Source organism: Scyliorhinus canicula, chromosome 20 (assembly GCF_902713615.1).
Source record: "Scyliorhinus canicula chromosome 20, sScyCan1.1, whole genome shotgun sequence".
Classification (NCBI taxonomy): domain Eukaryota; kingdom Metazoa; phylum Chordata; class Chondrichthyes; order Carcharhiniformes; family Scyliorhinidae; genus Scyliorhinus; species Scyliorhinus canicula.
In genome coordinates, this window is record NC_052165.1 from 1,394,387 (window position 1) to 1,410,229 (window position 15,843).

General features: G+C 52.7%; 1 protein-coding gene across 2 annotated transcripts in view; it reads left to right on the forward strand.

The window, feature by feature from the left end:
* Positions 1-6,194: 6,194 nt before the first annotated feature.
* LOC119955312 overlaps positions 6,195-15,843 on the forward strand; it is a 198,889-nt gene continuing 189,240 nt past the window's right edge. Inside the window, exon 1 of one of the 2 annotated variants that reach the window (XM_038781401.1) lies at positions 6,195-6,409. The gene's annotated coding sequence lies outside the window, so the exon portion shown is untranslated. The remainder of the gene's footprint in view (positions 6,410-15,843) is intronic. The other variant, XM_038781399.1, reaches the window with a different exon arrangement.

Here is a 15,843-nt window from a genome sequence, read left to right on the forward strand (position 1 = left end):
ATATTTGAAGATATCCACTCGACACCGGGCTCTTCCTTACACAGACACATCACGGCAACTATGGGTCCTGATATTGCCATTGTTTGAATATTGTTAAATAATCACCACACTGCTCCTCCCATTGTGCCCCCTTAATATCAAAAAAACTAATGGTTTGTGAAGGTTTTTCCCTTTACTGCTTTTATTCAACTTGTTAGACATTTGCTTTATTCAAGTGAAATATTTATGTTTCAATAAAATATAAACTGAAAAGGGATCTTTTAATATCTGCTGTCTGATTCTCCATGCCGACTATTACTTATCACCCAGCATAAGTCCTAATTTGTATAGGACAGAGTAAAGTTAAATTAAACCTACTGTTTGGAAACTATCCAACATACAGCTGGTAAACCCACATCCTGATGACATCGTTGTAAACTCAATTAAAGGCGGCATGGCCTCAACCTCCTCTGAATCCAGGCTGGAGGAGCCCAGGACAGTTTATTTTTTCTAATTTGTAAAAGCTCCTTGTGAGGCAGGAAGAAATGAAATGAAATGAAATGAAAATCGCTTATTGTCACGAGTAGGCTTCAAATGAAGTTACTGTGAAAAGTCCCTAGTCGCCACATTCCGGCGCCTGTTCGGGGAGGCTGTTACGGGAATTGAACCGTGCTGCCAGCTTGCATTGGTCTGCTTTCAAAGCCAGCGATTAGCCAAGTGAGCTAAACAGAATAGGAGAGACCTGTACTTGGCTGTGCCCAGCTCATCCCAGACTTGCTTACTCTTACATACTTGATCCACGATCAATTACACAAAGACGAGAGTTGGATGCAATCGAGGCTTTATTACACTGAGATATGTGCCCTCCTACAGCAGCTGGCGAAGTGGCTGCTGTACTGGGAGCACACATATTTATACTCTGCTTACTGGGCGGAGCCAGCAGGCAGGGATCTACCCCCGTACCTGTAGTACAGGGTCTTACCACAAAACACCGACATCCTCTATATACAATATATACATCAGTGGTGACTACCACATTCACCCCCTGTTAAGATTGAATCCGGCGGGGGTGGTGGAGAACTATATACAGGTAGTCTTTTCAAAGTACGGAGAGCAAAAAAAATGGAGTCCAGCGGGGTGGAGGGGAAAATTATGTACAGAGGGATGGTGTTTTAAACGTCCAGGCCATGTTACAGATTCAGTCGGTCCGGAGCCGCGATCTGCCGTTGGGAGCGTCGCAGTGCTGGTGGTGATTCCAGTGTCGGTTTGGTCTTCGGTGACTCTGGGAGCGTTTCGAAATCCTCTTCATCCTTGGGTGTGGGCAAGGGGAGGACGGATTGTTCCGGAGTGGGGGCTGCAGTGGGGTGCGCTGGGGGAGGGGAGGGTGGCGCCGGGTCGGAGGGGGGGTGTGTGTGGGGAACCAGCTGGTGCCAGGTCCCTGAGGGAGACAGTGTCTTAGTGGCTGTCAGGGTACGCTATGGAGGCATACTGTGGGTTGGCGTGAAGTAGCTGTACCCTCTCAACCAACGGGTCCGCCTTGTGGAGTCGTACGTGTTTACGGAGGAGCACGGGTCCTGGAGCTGCGAGCCAAGTCGGGAGCGACACCCCGGTGGTGGACCTCCTAGGGAAGGCAAAGATATGTTCATGGGGTGTTTCATTAGTCGCGGTGCACAGAAGCGACCGAATGGAATGCAGGGCGTCGGGAAGGACCTCCTGCCAGCGGGAGGCCGGGAGATTTCTGGACCGTAGGGCCAGCTGGACGGCCCTCCAGACCGTCCCATTCTCCCTCTCCACCTGTCCGTTTCCCCGGGGATTATAGCTGGTTGTCCTGCTGGAGGCAATGCCCCTGTTGAGCAGGAACTGACGCAACTCATGTGGACATAGGCAGGGAAGCCGAATAGAGCGAAGATGGTGTTGAGGGCTTTGATGACGGTGGCAGACGTCATGTCGGGGCATGGGATGGCGAAGGGGAATCTGGAATACTCATCGACCACACTGAGGAAGTACGTGTTACGGTCGATGGAGGGGAGGGGCCCTTTGAAGTTCACGCTGAGGCGTTCAAAGGGGCGGGAGGCCTTCACCAGGCACGGTCCGGCCGGTAGAAGGGCAGTTTACACTCCGCACAGACCTGGCAGTCTCTGGTGATCACCCTGACTGCCTCGATGGAGTAGGGCAGATTGCGGGCCTTGATGAAATGGTAAAACGTGTGACCCCTGGGTGACAGGTTGTCGTGCAGAGTCGGTCCACCTGTGCGCTGGCACATGTACCTCAGGATAGGGCATCGGGGGGCTCGTTGAGGTTACCGGAGCGATACAAAATCTGGTAGTTGTAGATGGAGAGCTCGATCCTCCACCTCAAGATTTTATCATTTTTGATCTTGCCCCGCTGTGTGTTGTTGAACATGAAGGCAACCGACCGTTGGTCAGTGAGGAGAGTGAATCTCCTGCCGGCCAGGTAATGCCTCCAATGCCCCACAGCTTTAATGATGGCTTGAGCCTCTTTTTCGACGGAGGAATGCCGAATTTCGGAGGCGTGTAGGGTTCATGAGAAAAATGCCACGGGCCTGCCTGCCTGGTTGAGGGTGGCGGCTAGAGCGACGTCTTGGCGATGTCAGCCTTAATACGGTTGAAGGCCTGGTGAGCCTCGGCCGTCAGGGGCAACAGAGTGGATTGAATGAGTGGATGGGCCTTGTCCGCATAGTTTGGGACCCCCTGGGCATAATAAGAGAAGAACCCCAGGCATCGTTTGAGGGCCTTGGGGCAGTGGGGAAGGGGAAGCTCCATGAGGGGGAGCATGCGGTTGGGATCGGGCACCAGAACTCCGTCTGGACCACATAGCCAAGGATGGCTAAGCGGTTCATGCTGAATACGTACTTCCCCTTGTTATAAGTTAGGTTGAGGAGAGTGGCAGTGTGGAGAAATTTGGCAAGGTTGGCGTCATGGTCCTGCTGATCATGGCCGCAGATGGTGTCCAGGTACGGGAAGGTGGCCTGCAGGACATACCGGTCAACCATTGGTCCTGATGAAGGTCCTGTCCTTGGTGCTGTACCGTCTGCTCCTGGTGGCAATGGGTTTGCAGTCCGGCGTTAAGTTTGCAAATAGGGAAGGTGGGTCAACCTTTAGGGTCGCGAGGCCGCACACAGTAAGGGGTGGGAGGGGCCCGCCGAATTTCAGTGCTAGGCTCTGGAGGTTGCACAGGAAGTCCAGGCCGAGTAATAGGGCAGCACAGAGATCAGGGAAGATGTAGAGGCGGAAACCGCTGAACTCCACGCCCTGGACAGTGAGAGTGGCTATGCAGTATCCCCGGATCTCCACGGAGTGGGAACCGGAGGCCAGGGAGATTCTCTGGTTGGCGGGGTGTACCACAAGGGAGCAGCGTCTTACTGTATCGGGATGAATGAAGCTCTCGGTGCTCCCAGAGTCCAGCAGACAGGAGATCTCATGCTTATCGATCTTCACATTGGTGGAAGCAGTTGACAGGTTGTGTGGGCGAGACTGGTCAATCATGACCGAGGCGTGACATGCCTGGTCGTCGATGGTAGCAGCGATGAGGTGCCCGGGGGCATGGGTCCTGGTAAGATGGCGGCGCCCATGGGCTGCACATGTCATGGGGAAGACAAGATGGCGGAGCCCGATGTTCCTGGAGAGGATAAGGTGGCGGCGCCCACGGGCCGCACATGGTCCGAGGAGGGGAAAATGGCGGTGCCCACTGGTTGCACGTGGGGGTAGTCGGAACAATAGCGGCGACTGAGCGGGCCTGGCTCACCGCAGCAAAGTGTCCCATTTTTGCCTTGCAAAGGGCGCTCCGGGCCAGGCAGCGCTGTTGGGGGTGTTTAGGCTGCCCACAGAAGTAACATTTGGTACCCCCGGGGTTGGTTGGCTGCCGCACGGCACAGGCCTGGGGTTGGCTGAGGGTGGTCGCTGGTGAGGTCCATGATGGGGCGGCCGTCTGTGGTGTCCACGATGTGCAGGAGGGGTGGGCTGCACGGCCGGGGGAGTAGGCCTGGATGTTGCGTGAAGCCACCGTAAGTGAGAGCGCTAGCTTTTTAGTCTCCGCGAGGTCGAGATTGGCCCCTTCTAAGAGGCGCTGGCGGATGTAATCAGACCCTATCCCTGTGACAAAAGCGTCTCTCATGAGCAAGTTCGAGTGTTCCGTGGCCATGACGGCCTGACAGTCACAGTCTCTAACTCGGGGAATCAGGGCATGCCAGAAACCTTCCACTGACTCACCAGGAAGTTGACGACGAGTGGAGAGGATGTGCCTGGCGTAGAGCGTGTTAGTCCGCTGAGCGTAGTTTTCCTTCAGTAGCCCCATGGCTTCCGCGTCGCTCTGCGCGTCCTGGATAAGCGGAAAGACGTTGGAGCTCAGCCGCGTGTAGAGGATCTGAATCTTCTGAGCTTCAGGAATTGGGTCTGGCGCAGACCCGATGTCGCTTCGAAACAAGCTAGCCAATGTTAAAAGTCCTTCTTGGAGTTGTCTGACTGCGGATCCAGCTGCAGGTGATCCGGCTTGATGTGGAGGTCCATCTCTGAAATCTCAGTGTAATAAATTGATGCACTATCAATTACACAAAGACGAGAGTTGGATGTAATCGAGGCTTTATTACACTGAGATGTGTGGCCTCCGACAGCAGCTGGTGAAGTGGCTGCTGCACTGGGAGCACACATATTTATACTCCGCCTACTGGGCGGAGCCAGCAGGCAGGGAACTACCCCCTACCTGTAGTACAGGGCCTTACCACAAAACACCTACACCGACATCCTGTATATACAATATATACATCAGTGGTGACTACCACAATACTTTAGCAGGGACCTTCCTGTGGGCCCCCAGTGCAGCCTAACCTCCCCCCCTTCTCAGTTTGGACCGCTGACTATCGGTGGTGATATAATTCCTGCTGACTTTAGGCAGATGCCAGTGCCGGGAAATGTTAATGAGGCTGCAAAGTTCAAATTTCTCAAGCATTGGCCCCCGGGGCTCGCAGCAACCATCAGCTTGCACTCCCGTCGAGTGAGATCAAGTTAAAGGCAGTAAATGGAATGTTGTCAGAATGGTTCAGATTTAACCAATACATTGAGAATTGAACTGGTGCCTAATCCAAAATGCAAAGCCATTCAAAGGCAACATTGGAGTGAAAATGGTGGCATGGCAAAAAGTAAGCAAAATAATAAAACTGTTCCTCAGAAACTTTGGAGGTGTGGCCTTGATGAGAAGGTTTAGCACAGAGAGACTGTGGCCTTAATGTGGTGAGTTGTGCTGGATTTGCATCAATAGTCAGGCACTGTCCCAGCGCAGCTAAATTAGATTTCCCTGAAATAGTTTGTTTCCATCCACAGGAAGACGTCTGTCACCAAAGTGTTGGGAAGATCTGGGCAACATATGTAGGGGTGGCACAGTGGTTAGCACTGCTGCCTCACAGCATCAGGGACCCGGGCTTAATTCCGGCCTTGGGTCACTGTCTGTATGGAGTCTACACGTTCTCCCCGTGTCTGCATGGGTTTCCTCCGGGTGCTCCGGTTTCCTCCCACAGTCCAAAGATGTGCAGATTAGGTGGATTGGCCATGATAAATTGCTCCTTAGTGTCCAAATATGTGCAGGTTATACTATGTGGTGTTATGGGGATAGGGTGGGGGAGTTTCAGAGGGTCGGTGCAGACTCAAAGGGCTGAATGGCCTCCTTCTACATTGTAGGGATTCTATGGTTCACTGAAATGGATAACAAACCTACTTTAAGGAGGGGTGATAGGGGAGAACAATCCCTTTCTGGCCCTAGAATGTGGGAACTGAGAGTTTAACTCCCAGATCCCATTTTCCTGGCCCAAGACAGTGAACTTGACACGACTGCCAGGTGGGAATGCTATCTGAGTTCAGACTATGCTTGGGGACCCATGTGAGTCCCCAGGGTAAGTGAGGATGGGTAAAATGTTCATTCTGCCTGAATTTCACTTCCGCCTTTCAAAGGCAGAAAGGAAACAGTTTTGAACGAGCCCATTCTCGATTTTGAATGTTTTATGTCCTTTGATGAATTCTAAAGTGGTGTAAAGTTTCTGATAAATCTCTGAAACTTTTGTTATTCATGAACAATATTACATTGGGTAATTTTACAGTGTCTGGTGCATTAATTATATGAACATACAGAATATTCTAATTGCTAAAGGGATGATGAGGATCTCACCTAATCTATTTTACAGACTAATCTGTAGATCAACAGGGATAATAAACCCAAACAATAAACATGTTGTAATATATTAAAGTGGATTAAATAGTCAAACATCCCAGGCTTATCATTCACATTTGAGCCAAAGAGTGGATGAGATGGAGTTGGGATTGAACCTTGGTTTTGGTGGTCTGAACAAAGAAAGCTCAACGACAGAGAATGCTGAAGTTTCCACTCGCTGTAACTCACAGCTCAAGCACTGACCCCGACCTAGGTAAGAAAACTGGTTGCTAGGAGCCCACATGCCCAACATGGGAATCTGTTTACTGGTCATAAATAACTGGGACTTTGATAACATAGTCTTAAATGTTCCAGAGAGGTACAGACTGTGTCTCCAGCCAAGGTAAGAAAGATTGGATCATTTGGGACTATTGAGTCAATTCTATAGAATTATATAGAATATACAGCAAAATTATAATTGTTGACACTGGAAAGACGGAGGCTGAAGGGAGACCTGATAGAGGTCTACAAAATGATGAGAGGCATAGACAGGGTGGATAGTCAGAGGCTTTTTCCAAGGTTGGAAGTGTCAAATACAAGGGGGCACAGGTTCAAGGCGAGAGGGGGGAAGTTTAAGGGAGATGTGCGGGGAAACTGTTTTTGGCAACATTGAAGAGATATCTGGATGGGTAGATGAATAGGGAGGAAACAGAGGGATATGGAACGAGTAAGGTCAGAAGATTTTGTTTTCAGTTAGGGCACCATGATCGGCAAAGGCTTGGCGGGCCGAAGGGCCTGTTCCTGTGCTGTACTTTTCTTTGTTCTCTGTTCTTTGTTCTATACAGCATCAAAAGCATTTAGCCTAAACCAGTCCATACTAGCATTTATACTCCATTCAAACCTACTCCTGTCCTTCATCCTCTAAATAAATCAGCATAATCCCCGATTTCCTTCTTTCTCGTAAATTTATCCAGCTTGTCTTTAAATCAATTTGGGACTGGTTTGGCACAGTGGGCTAAACAGCTGACTTGTAATGCGAACACAGCAGCAGTACGGTTCAATTCCCGTACCAGCCTCCCCGAACAGGCGCCGGAATGTGGCGACTAGGGGCTTTTCACAGTAACTTCATTGAAGCCTACTTGTGACAATAAGCGATTATTATTCATTTGCTTCAGCTACTCTCTGTGGGAGCGCGTTCCACATTCTCAACAGTGGGTAAAGAAGTTTCTTTTAAATTCACTATTTGATTTCTTGGTGGCTACCATCTATTTATAGCCGCAACGAAAGAGAAAATGCTGGAAAATCTCAGCAAGTCTGGCAGCAGACTGAGCTTTGACAAAGAGTCATCAGACTCGAAACGTTAGCTCTTTTCTCTCCCTACAGATGCTGCCAGACCTGCTGAGATTTTCCAGCATTTTCCCTTTCACTTCAGATTCCAGCATCCGCAGTAATTTGATTTTCTCCAGATTTTTCTATTTATAGCCTCTAGTTTTGGGGTGACATGGTGGCACATTGGTTAGCACTGTTGCCTCGCAGCGCCGTGGACCTGGTTTGACACGGTGGCACAGTGATTAGCACGGCTGCCTCACAGTGCTAGGGACCCAGGTCATCATGTGGCACATTGGTTAGTACTGCTGCCTCGCAGCGCCAGGGACCTGGGTTCGATTCTGACCTTAAGTGAATGTGCGGAGTCTGCGTGGGTTCCCTCAGGGTGCTCCGGTTTCCTCCCACAGTCCAAAAATATGCAGGTTAGGTGGGGTCATGGAGATAGCGTGTGGTGGTGCTCTTTAGGAGGGTCGGTGCAGACTTGATGGGCCAAATGGCCTCCTTCGGCACTGTACGGATTCTATAAAATCTTCTTCCCAAGTTGAAACTCCATCAAGACCTGGGGAATGAACTTGGACGGTTGGCTGAGGTTTCATTAAGGGAACATTTCGGGAGTAGTGACCACAGTTCTGTAAGTTTCGGGGTACTTTTACATAGGGATGAGGGTAACCCTCGCGTTAAGGAGCTAAACTGGGGAAAGGCAAATTACAGTAACATTAGACCGGAATTGAAGAATTTGGATTGGGTGCGGCTGTTGGAGGGTAAATCAACATCGGACATGTGGGAGCCTTTCAAGCGACAGTTGATTAGGATTCAGGAAAGTCACATTCCTGAGAGAACGAAGGATAAGTCTGAGAAGTTTAGGGAACCTTGGATAACGAGGGATAGTGTGAACCTCATCAAAAAGCAAAAGGAGACTTTTGTACGATCTCGAAGGGTGGGAACAGTTGAAACCCTTGAGGAGTATAAAGAAAGTAGGAAGGTACTGAAGCGGGAAATTAGGAGGGTGAGGAGAGGGTCATGAAACGTCCTTGGCAAGTAGGATTAAGGTGAACTCCAAAGCTTTTTATTCATATGTAAGAAGCAAGAGGGTGGCCAGCGAAAGGATTGGACCACTTAAGGACCATAGACCATAAGACACAGGAGTAGAATTGGGCCACTCGGCCCAGCGAGTCTGCTCCGCCATTCAATCATGGCTGATATTTTCTCATCCCCATTCTCCTGTCTTCTCCCCATAACCCCTGATCCCCTTATTAATCAAGAACCTATCCATCTCTGTCTTAAAGACACTCAGTGAATTGACCTCCACAGCCTTCTGCGGCAAAGAGTTCCACAGATTCACCACCCTCTGGCTGAAGAAATTCCTCCTCATCTCTGTTTCAAAGGATCGTCCCTTTAGTCTGAGATTGTGTCCTCTGCTTCTAGTTTTTCCTACAAGTGGAAGCATCCTCTCCACGTCCACTCTATCCAGGCCTCGCAGTATCTTGTAAGTTTCAATAAGATCCCCTCTCATCCTTCTAAACTCCAACGAGTGCAGACCCAGAATCCTCAAACGTTCCTCATACGACAAGCTCTTCATTCCAAAGATCATTCTTGTGAATCTCCTCTGGACCCTTTCCAAGGCCAGCACATCCTTCCTTCGATATGGGGCCCAAAACTGCTCACAATATTCCAAATGGGGTCTGACCAGAGCCTTATACAGCCTCAGAAGTGCATCCCTGATCTTGTATTCTAGCCCTCTTGACATGAATGCTAACATTGCATTTGCCTTCTTAACTGCCGACTGAACCTGCACATTAACCTTAAGAGAATCATGAACAAGGACTCCCAAGTCCCTTTGTGTTTCTGATTTCCTGAGCATTTCCCCATTTAGGAAATAGTCTATGCCTAGATGCCTCCTTCCAAACTGCATAACCTCACATTTTTCCATATTGTATTTCACTTGCCACTTCATTGCCCACTCTCCTAGCCTGTCCAAAACCTTCTGCAGCCCCCTTGCGTCCTCAATATTCCCTGTCCCTCTACAGACCTTTGTATCATCTGCAAACTTAGCAACAGTGCCTTCTTCCAGATCATTTATGTGTATAGTAGCACAGACCCCTGAGGCACACCACTAGTCACCGGCTGCCATCCTGAAAAAGACCCCTTTATCCCCACTCTCTGCCTTCTGCCAATCAGCCAATCCTCTATCCATGCTAGGATCTTACCCTTAACAAAGGCCTTCTGGAAATCTAAATAAATGATGTTCACTGGTTTTCCTTTGTCTAACTTGCTTGTTACCTCCTCAAAGAATTCTAACATATTTGTCAGACATGAACTCCCATTGACAAAGCCGTGCTGACTCAGTCCTATTTTACCATGCACTTCCAAGTACTCCGCGATCTCATCTTTACTAATGGACTCTAAACTCTTACCAATGACCGAAGTCAGACTAACTGGCCTATAATTTCCCATCTTCTGCCTCACCCCCTTCTTCTGGGACCCTTCCTGCCTCCAGTGATTCCTGAAAGATCATCACTAATGCCTCCACAATTTCCTCAGTGATCTCTTTTAGGACCCTGGGGTGTAGTCCATCCGGTCCAGGTTATTTATCCACCTTCAGACCTTTCAGTTTCCCCAGAACCTTGCCCTTAGTAATGGTCACTGCACTTCCGGTTGCGGCTATGACCAGCTAAGTCGCACGTTTGGCTGCTCCTGCTACAAAGGTGTTTTCGGGCCGATTGGAGGGCCCCAACGGCGCTGTAAGGACAAATCCCGGTGGGGGAAGGCTCCCTGAAGAGAACCAGACCAACTTTATGGTCGGTACCCGGAGTGGGGTGGTAAAGAAAGCAACAGCAGCTCCTCAAAAAAAGCGGGGGAAGAAGACCAAAATGGCGGCCGGTGGCGCACCCGAGGAATGGAGGAAATGGGCGGAGGAGCAGCAGGCCGCTCTCCTGCGCTTCTTTAAGGAGCTGAAAATGGAGCTCTTGGAGTCAATGAATGCGACGACCACCAGGCTGATGGGAGCCCAGGCGACCCAAGAGGCGTCGATTCGGGAGCTGCAGCAGGAGATGACTGCGAGGGAGGAGGAGGCCACGGTCCTCGTGGGAAAGGTAGAGGTGCACGAGGCACTCCACCTGAAATGGCAGAGCCGTTTTGAGGAGCTGGATACCCGAATGAGGCGGAAGAACCTGAGGATCTTGGGCCTGGCAGAAGGCCTGGAGGGGTCAGACCTCCCGGGATATGTAGCAGAAATGCTGAGCTCCCTGATGGGGGCAGGGGCCGTCCCTTCACCCCTGGAGCTGGAAGAGGCCTACAGGGTCATGGCTAGGAAGCCAAGAGCAAATGAGCCCCCGAGGGCGGTGCTGGTGCGGTTCCAGCGACTCAGCGACCGTGAGAGAGTGCTGGAGTGGGCCAAGAGGGAAAGGAGCAGCAAGTGGGAGAATTCGACGGTGAGGGTCTACCAGGACTGGAGTGCGGAGGTGGCAAAGCGGCGGGCCCGGTACAACCGGACGAAGGGGGTGCTACATGCAAAACGGATCAGGTTCGGAATGCTGCAGCCAGCGCGCTTGTGGGTCACCTACAGGAACCAACACCACTATTTTGAGTCCCAGAGGAGGCGTGGGCCTTTGTACAGGAAGAGAAACTGGACTTGAATTAGACCCAGGGGATACTTGGCGGCCGTAGCCGCTCGGGTACTTTCAGCTGAACTCTTTGTTTGGATCTTGAACTCTTGCTGGGGGTTTTTCTTCTGATGTTTTTTCCCCCCTTTGCCAACTTCCCTTAGTTATTGTTATTGTGGTTATTCATGGTTATTTATGGTTATTTATGCTGTTTGGTAGAGGGCGACTGTTAAGTACATTGTTATTGGTTATCTATCTGTTATTTATAATGTTAAGTTGGGGAGGCGGGACGGGGGGGAGAGCAGATCGGGGATATGGGCTCTTAGGGGGGGCTCTTTACAGGCATGGACGGGGACGGGGGTGGAACTGAAGATGGCGGGGTGGGGTGTGGCAGGGCGAAAGCACGGGCTTTCCTCTGTTTTCCCCGCGCGCGGGGCAGAGGAGGGGGGAGGGGAGGAGTGCGGGGCGTGGCTAGCAATGGCGACCTTTCCCGCGCTGGAGCGGGGCCAGGGAGGAGTGGCAAGGGGGGGGAGCCCCCCCCCCCCCCCCCCCCCGAGCCGGGGGGAGTCGGAGTGTGGCAGGAGCAGCCGGGTCAGCGTGAACCAGCTGACTTACGGGAGTACGATGGAGGGTACATCGCGGCTAGGAGGGGTCCTAGCCTGGGGGGGGGGGAGGGGGGTTAGGGAGGGACACCGGGTTGCTGCTGCAAAGACCAGAAACGGGAAGTGGAGGACTGGAGAGGTGGGGGGAGGGGGACATCGCCATGAGGAGCGGGTCAGAAGGGGAGGGTCGACCCGGGGCGAGCAGAGAACAGGACATGGCTAATCGGCAGGGGAAGGGGGCGGGTCGTCCCGCGACCCGGCTGATCACTTGGAACGTGAGGGGGCTGAATGGGCCGGTCAAGAGATCAAGGGTATTCTCACACCTGAAGGGACTGAAGGCTGATGTAGCAATGTTACAGGAGACCCATTTGAAGGTAGTGGACCAGGTTCGCCTGAGAAGGGGGTGGGTGGGACAGGTGTTCCACTCTGGATTGGACGCAAAGAACCGGGGGGTGGCGATTCTGGTGGGAAAGAGGGTGTCGTTCGTGGCGGAGGAGGTGGTGGTGGATAAGGAGGGTAGGTATGTGATGGTGAAGGGTAAGCTGCAGGGGGAGAAAGTGGTGATGGTCAACGTATATGCCCCGAACTGGGATGACGCGGGTTTTATGAGGCGCCTATTGGGCCTCATTCCGGGACTGGAGGCAGGGGGCTTGATCATGGGGGGGACTTTAACACAGTGCTGGACCCCGGGCTAGACAGATCGAGCTCAAGGACCAATAGGAGACCGGCAGCGGCAGAAGTGCTGAGGGGGTACATGGAGCAGATGGGAGGAGTAGACCCATGGAGGTTTGGTAGGCCGAGGGCGAGGGAGTATTCCTTTTTCTCCCACGTCCATAGAGTGTACTCCAGAATCGATTTCTTCGTGTTGAGCAGGGGGCTGATCCCGAGGGTACGGGAAGCTGAGTACTTGGCCATTGCGATCTCTGATCATGCACCACATTGGGTGGATGTGGAAATGGGGGAGGCGCGGGACCAGCGCCCGCTGTGGCGGCTGGATGTGGGGCTGTTAGCGGACGACGAGGTGTGTAAAAGGGTCCGGAAGAGCATTGAGAGCTATCTGGACTTGAACGACACGGGTGAGGTGCAGGTGGGGATGGTCTGGGAGGCCCTGAAGGCAGTGATCAGGGGAGAGCTGATCTCCATAAGGGCACACAGAGAAAGAAAGGAGAGGCAGGAGAGGGAGAGGCTGGTGGGGGAGCTATTGGAAGTGGATAGGAGATATGCGGAGGCACCAGAGGAGGGGCTGCTGGGAGAACGGCGCAGCCTGCAGGTCAAGTTCGACCTGCTGACCACCAGGAAGGCAGAGACGCAGTGGAGAAGGGCACAGGGCGCGGCCTATGAGTATGGGGAAAAGGCGAGCAGGATGCTGGCACACCAGCTTCGCAAACGAGATGCGGCTAGGGAGATTGGGGGAGTGAAGGAGAGGGGCGGGAAGGTAGTGCAGAAGGGGCAAGAAGTGAATGGGGTCTTCAGGGATTTTTACAATGAGTTGTATTGGTCTGAGCCGCCGACGAGGAGAGGGGGAATGGATGACTTCCTAAACAAATTGAGGTTCCCAAGGGTCCAGGAGGGGCTGGTAGAAGGGCTGGGGGCGCCAATAGGGCTAGAGGAGCTAGTCAAGGGAATAGGTCAGATGCAAGCGGGGAAGGCGCCGGGGCCAGATGGGTTCCCGGTGGAATTCTACAAGAAAAATGTGGACTTGGTGGGACCGGTACTGGTACGAGCCTTTAATGAGGCGCGAGAGGGGGGGGTTCTGCCCCCGACAATGTCGCAGGCTCTGATCTCCCTGATATTGAAGCGGGATAAAGACCCCGTGCAGTGCGGGTCCTACAGGCCTATCTCGCTTCTGACGTGGATGCCAAGTTGCTGGCAAAGATCCTGGCAGCTAGAATAGAGGATTGTGTGCCAGGGGTAATCCATGAGGACCAGACAGGGTTCGTGAGAGGGGCGGCAGCTCAACACGAACGTGCGGAGATTGCTGAATGTAATTATGATGCCGGCAGTGGACGGGAGGCTGAGATAGTGGTAGCGCTGGACGCGGAGAAGGCATTCGATAGGGTGGAGTGGGAGTACCTGTGGGAGACGTTGGAACGGTTTGGGTTTGGGGAAGGGTTTATTAAGTGGGTGAAGTTGCTCTACTCGGCCCCGACGGCGAGTGTAGTGACAAACGGGAGGAGGTCGGAGTATTTCGGGCTCCACCGAGGGACCAGGCAGGGATGTCCCCTATCCCCCCTACTTTTCGCACTGGCGATTGAACCGTTGGCGATGGCACTGAGGGGTTCAGGGGGGTGGAGAGGACTGACTAGGGGAGGGGAGGAACATCGAGTATCGCTGTATGCGGATGATCTACTGCTGTACGTGGCAGACCCAGAAGGGGGAATGCCGGAGATAATGGAACTATTAGCAGAGTTTGGGGACTTTTCGGGGTACAAACTAAATTTGGGCAAAAGCGAGGTTTTTGTGATACACCCGGGGGATCAGGGAGAGGGTATTGGGAGACTCCCCTTCAAGCGAGCAGGAAAGAGCTTTAGGTACTTAGGGGTGCAGGTGGCAAGGAACTGGGGGACCCTCCACAAGTTGAACTTTTCCAGGCTGGTGGAACAGATGGAGGAGGAATTTAAGAGGTGGGACATGGTACCGTTGTCGCTGGCGGGGAGGGTGCAGTCAATCAAAATGACGGTCCTCCCAAGGTTCTTGTTTTTATTTCAGTGCTTGCCCATCTTCCTCCCTAGGGCCTTCTTCAAAAAGGTGACGAGTAGCATCATGAGCTACGTGTGGGCGCATGGCACCCCAAGGGTGAGGAGGGTCTTTTTGGAGCGGAGTAGGGACAGTGGTGGGCTGGCACTACCCAATCTCTCGGGGTATTACTGGGCGGCAAATGTGTCAATGGTGCGCAAGTGGATGATGGAAGGGGAGGGGGCAGCTTGGAAACGAATGGAGAGGGCGTCCTGTGGCAACACAAGCCTGGGGGCCCTAGTAACGGCACCATGGCCGCTCCCCCCCACGAGGTACACCACGAGCCCGGTGGTGGCGGCCACCCTCAAGATATGGGGGCAGTGGAGGCGACACAGGGGGGAAATGGGAGGTCTGTTGGCGGCGCCAATAAGAGGGAACCATAGATTCATCCCGGGGAACATCGACGGGGGATTTCAGAGCTGGTACAGGGTGGGCATACGGCAGCTGAAGGACCTGTTTATAGAGGGGAGGTTTGCGAGCCTGGGAGGGCTGGAGGAGAAGTTTGAGCTCCCCCCGGGAAACATGTTCAGATATTTACAAGTGAAGGCATTTGCTAGGCGGCAGGTGGAGGGGTTCCCCCTGCTCCCCAGTAAGGGGGCGAGTGATAGGGTGCTCTCGGGGGTCTGGGTCGGAGGGGGGAAGATATCAGACATCTACAAGATAATGCAGGAGGCGGAAGAAGCATCAGGGGAGGAGCTGAAAGCCAAGTGGGAAGGGGAGCTGGGAGAGCAGATAGAAGACGGGACGTGGGCGGATGCACTGGAGAAGGTCAATTCTTCCTCCTCGTGTGCGAGGCTGAGCCTCATTCAATTAAGGTGCTGCATAGAGCTCACATGACGGGGACAAGGATGAGCCGGTTCTTTGGGGGTGAGGACAGGTGTGTCAGATGTCTGGGAAGCCCAGCGAACCATGTGCATATGTTCTGGGCATGTCCGGTGCTGGAAGGGTTCTGGAAGGGGGTGGCAAGGACGGTGTCGAAGGTGGTGGGGTCCAGGGTCAAACCAGGATGGGGGCTTGCGATCTTGGGGTCGGGGTAGAACCGGGGTACAGGAGGCTAGGGAGGCCGGAATACTGGCCTTTGCGTCCCTAGTGGCTCGACGAAGGATATTAATTCAATGGAAGGACGCGAGGCCTCCAAGCGTTGAAACTTGGATTAACGATATGGCTAGCTATATTCAGCTAGAAAGGATCAAATTTGCCCTGAGAGGGTCGGTACAGGGATTCTCCAGGCGGTGGCAACCTTTCCTTGACTTTTTAGATCAGAGATAGGCGTACGGGGTCGTGGCAGCAGCAACCCGGGGGGAGGGGGGGGGGAGGAGGGGAGGGGAGGGGGGGGCAGCAATGGTCGTGGGGGGACAAGCACGACTGTAACGCGGGCAAGTCTGCTCACTGCTCATGTCTGAAACTGTAGGCTGCCTTGTTTGTTAAGTTGTTGCTGGGGG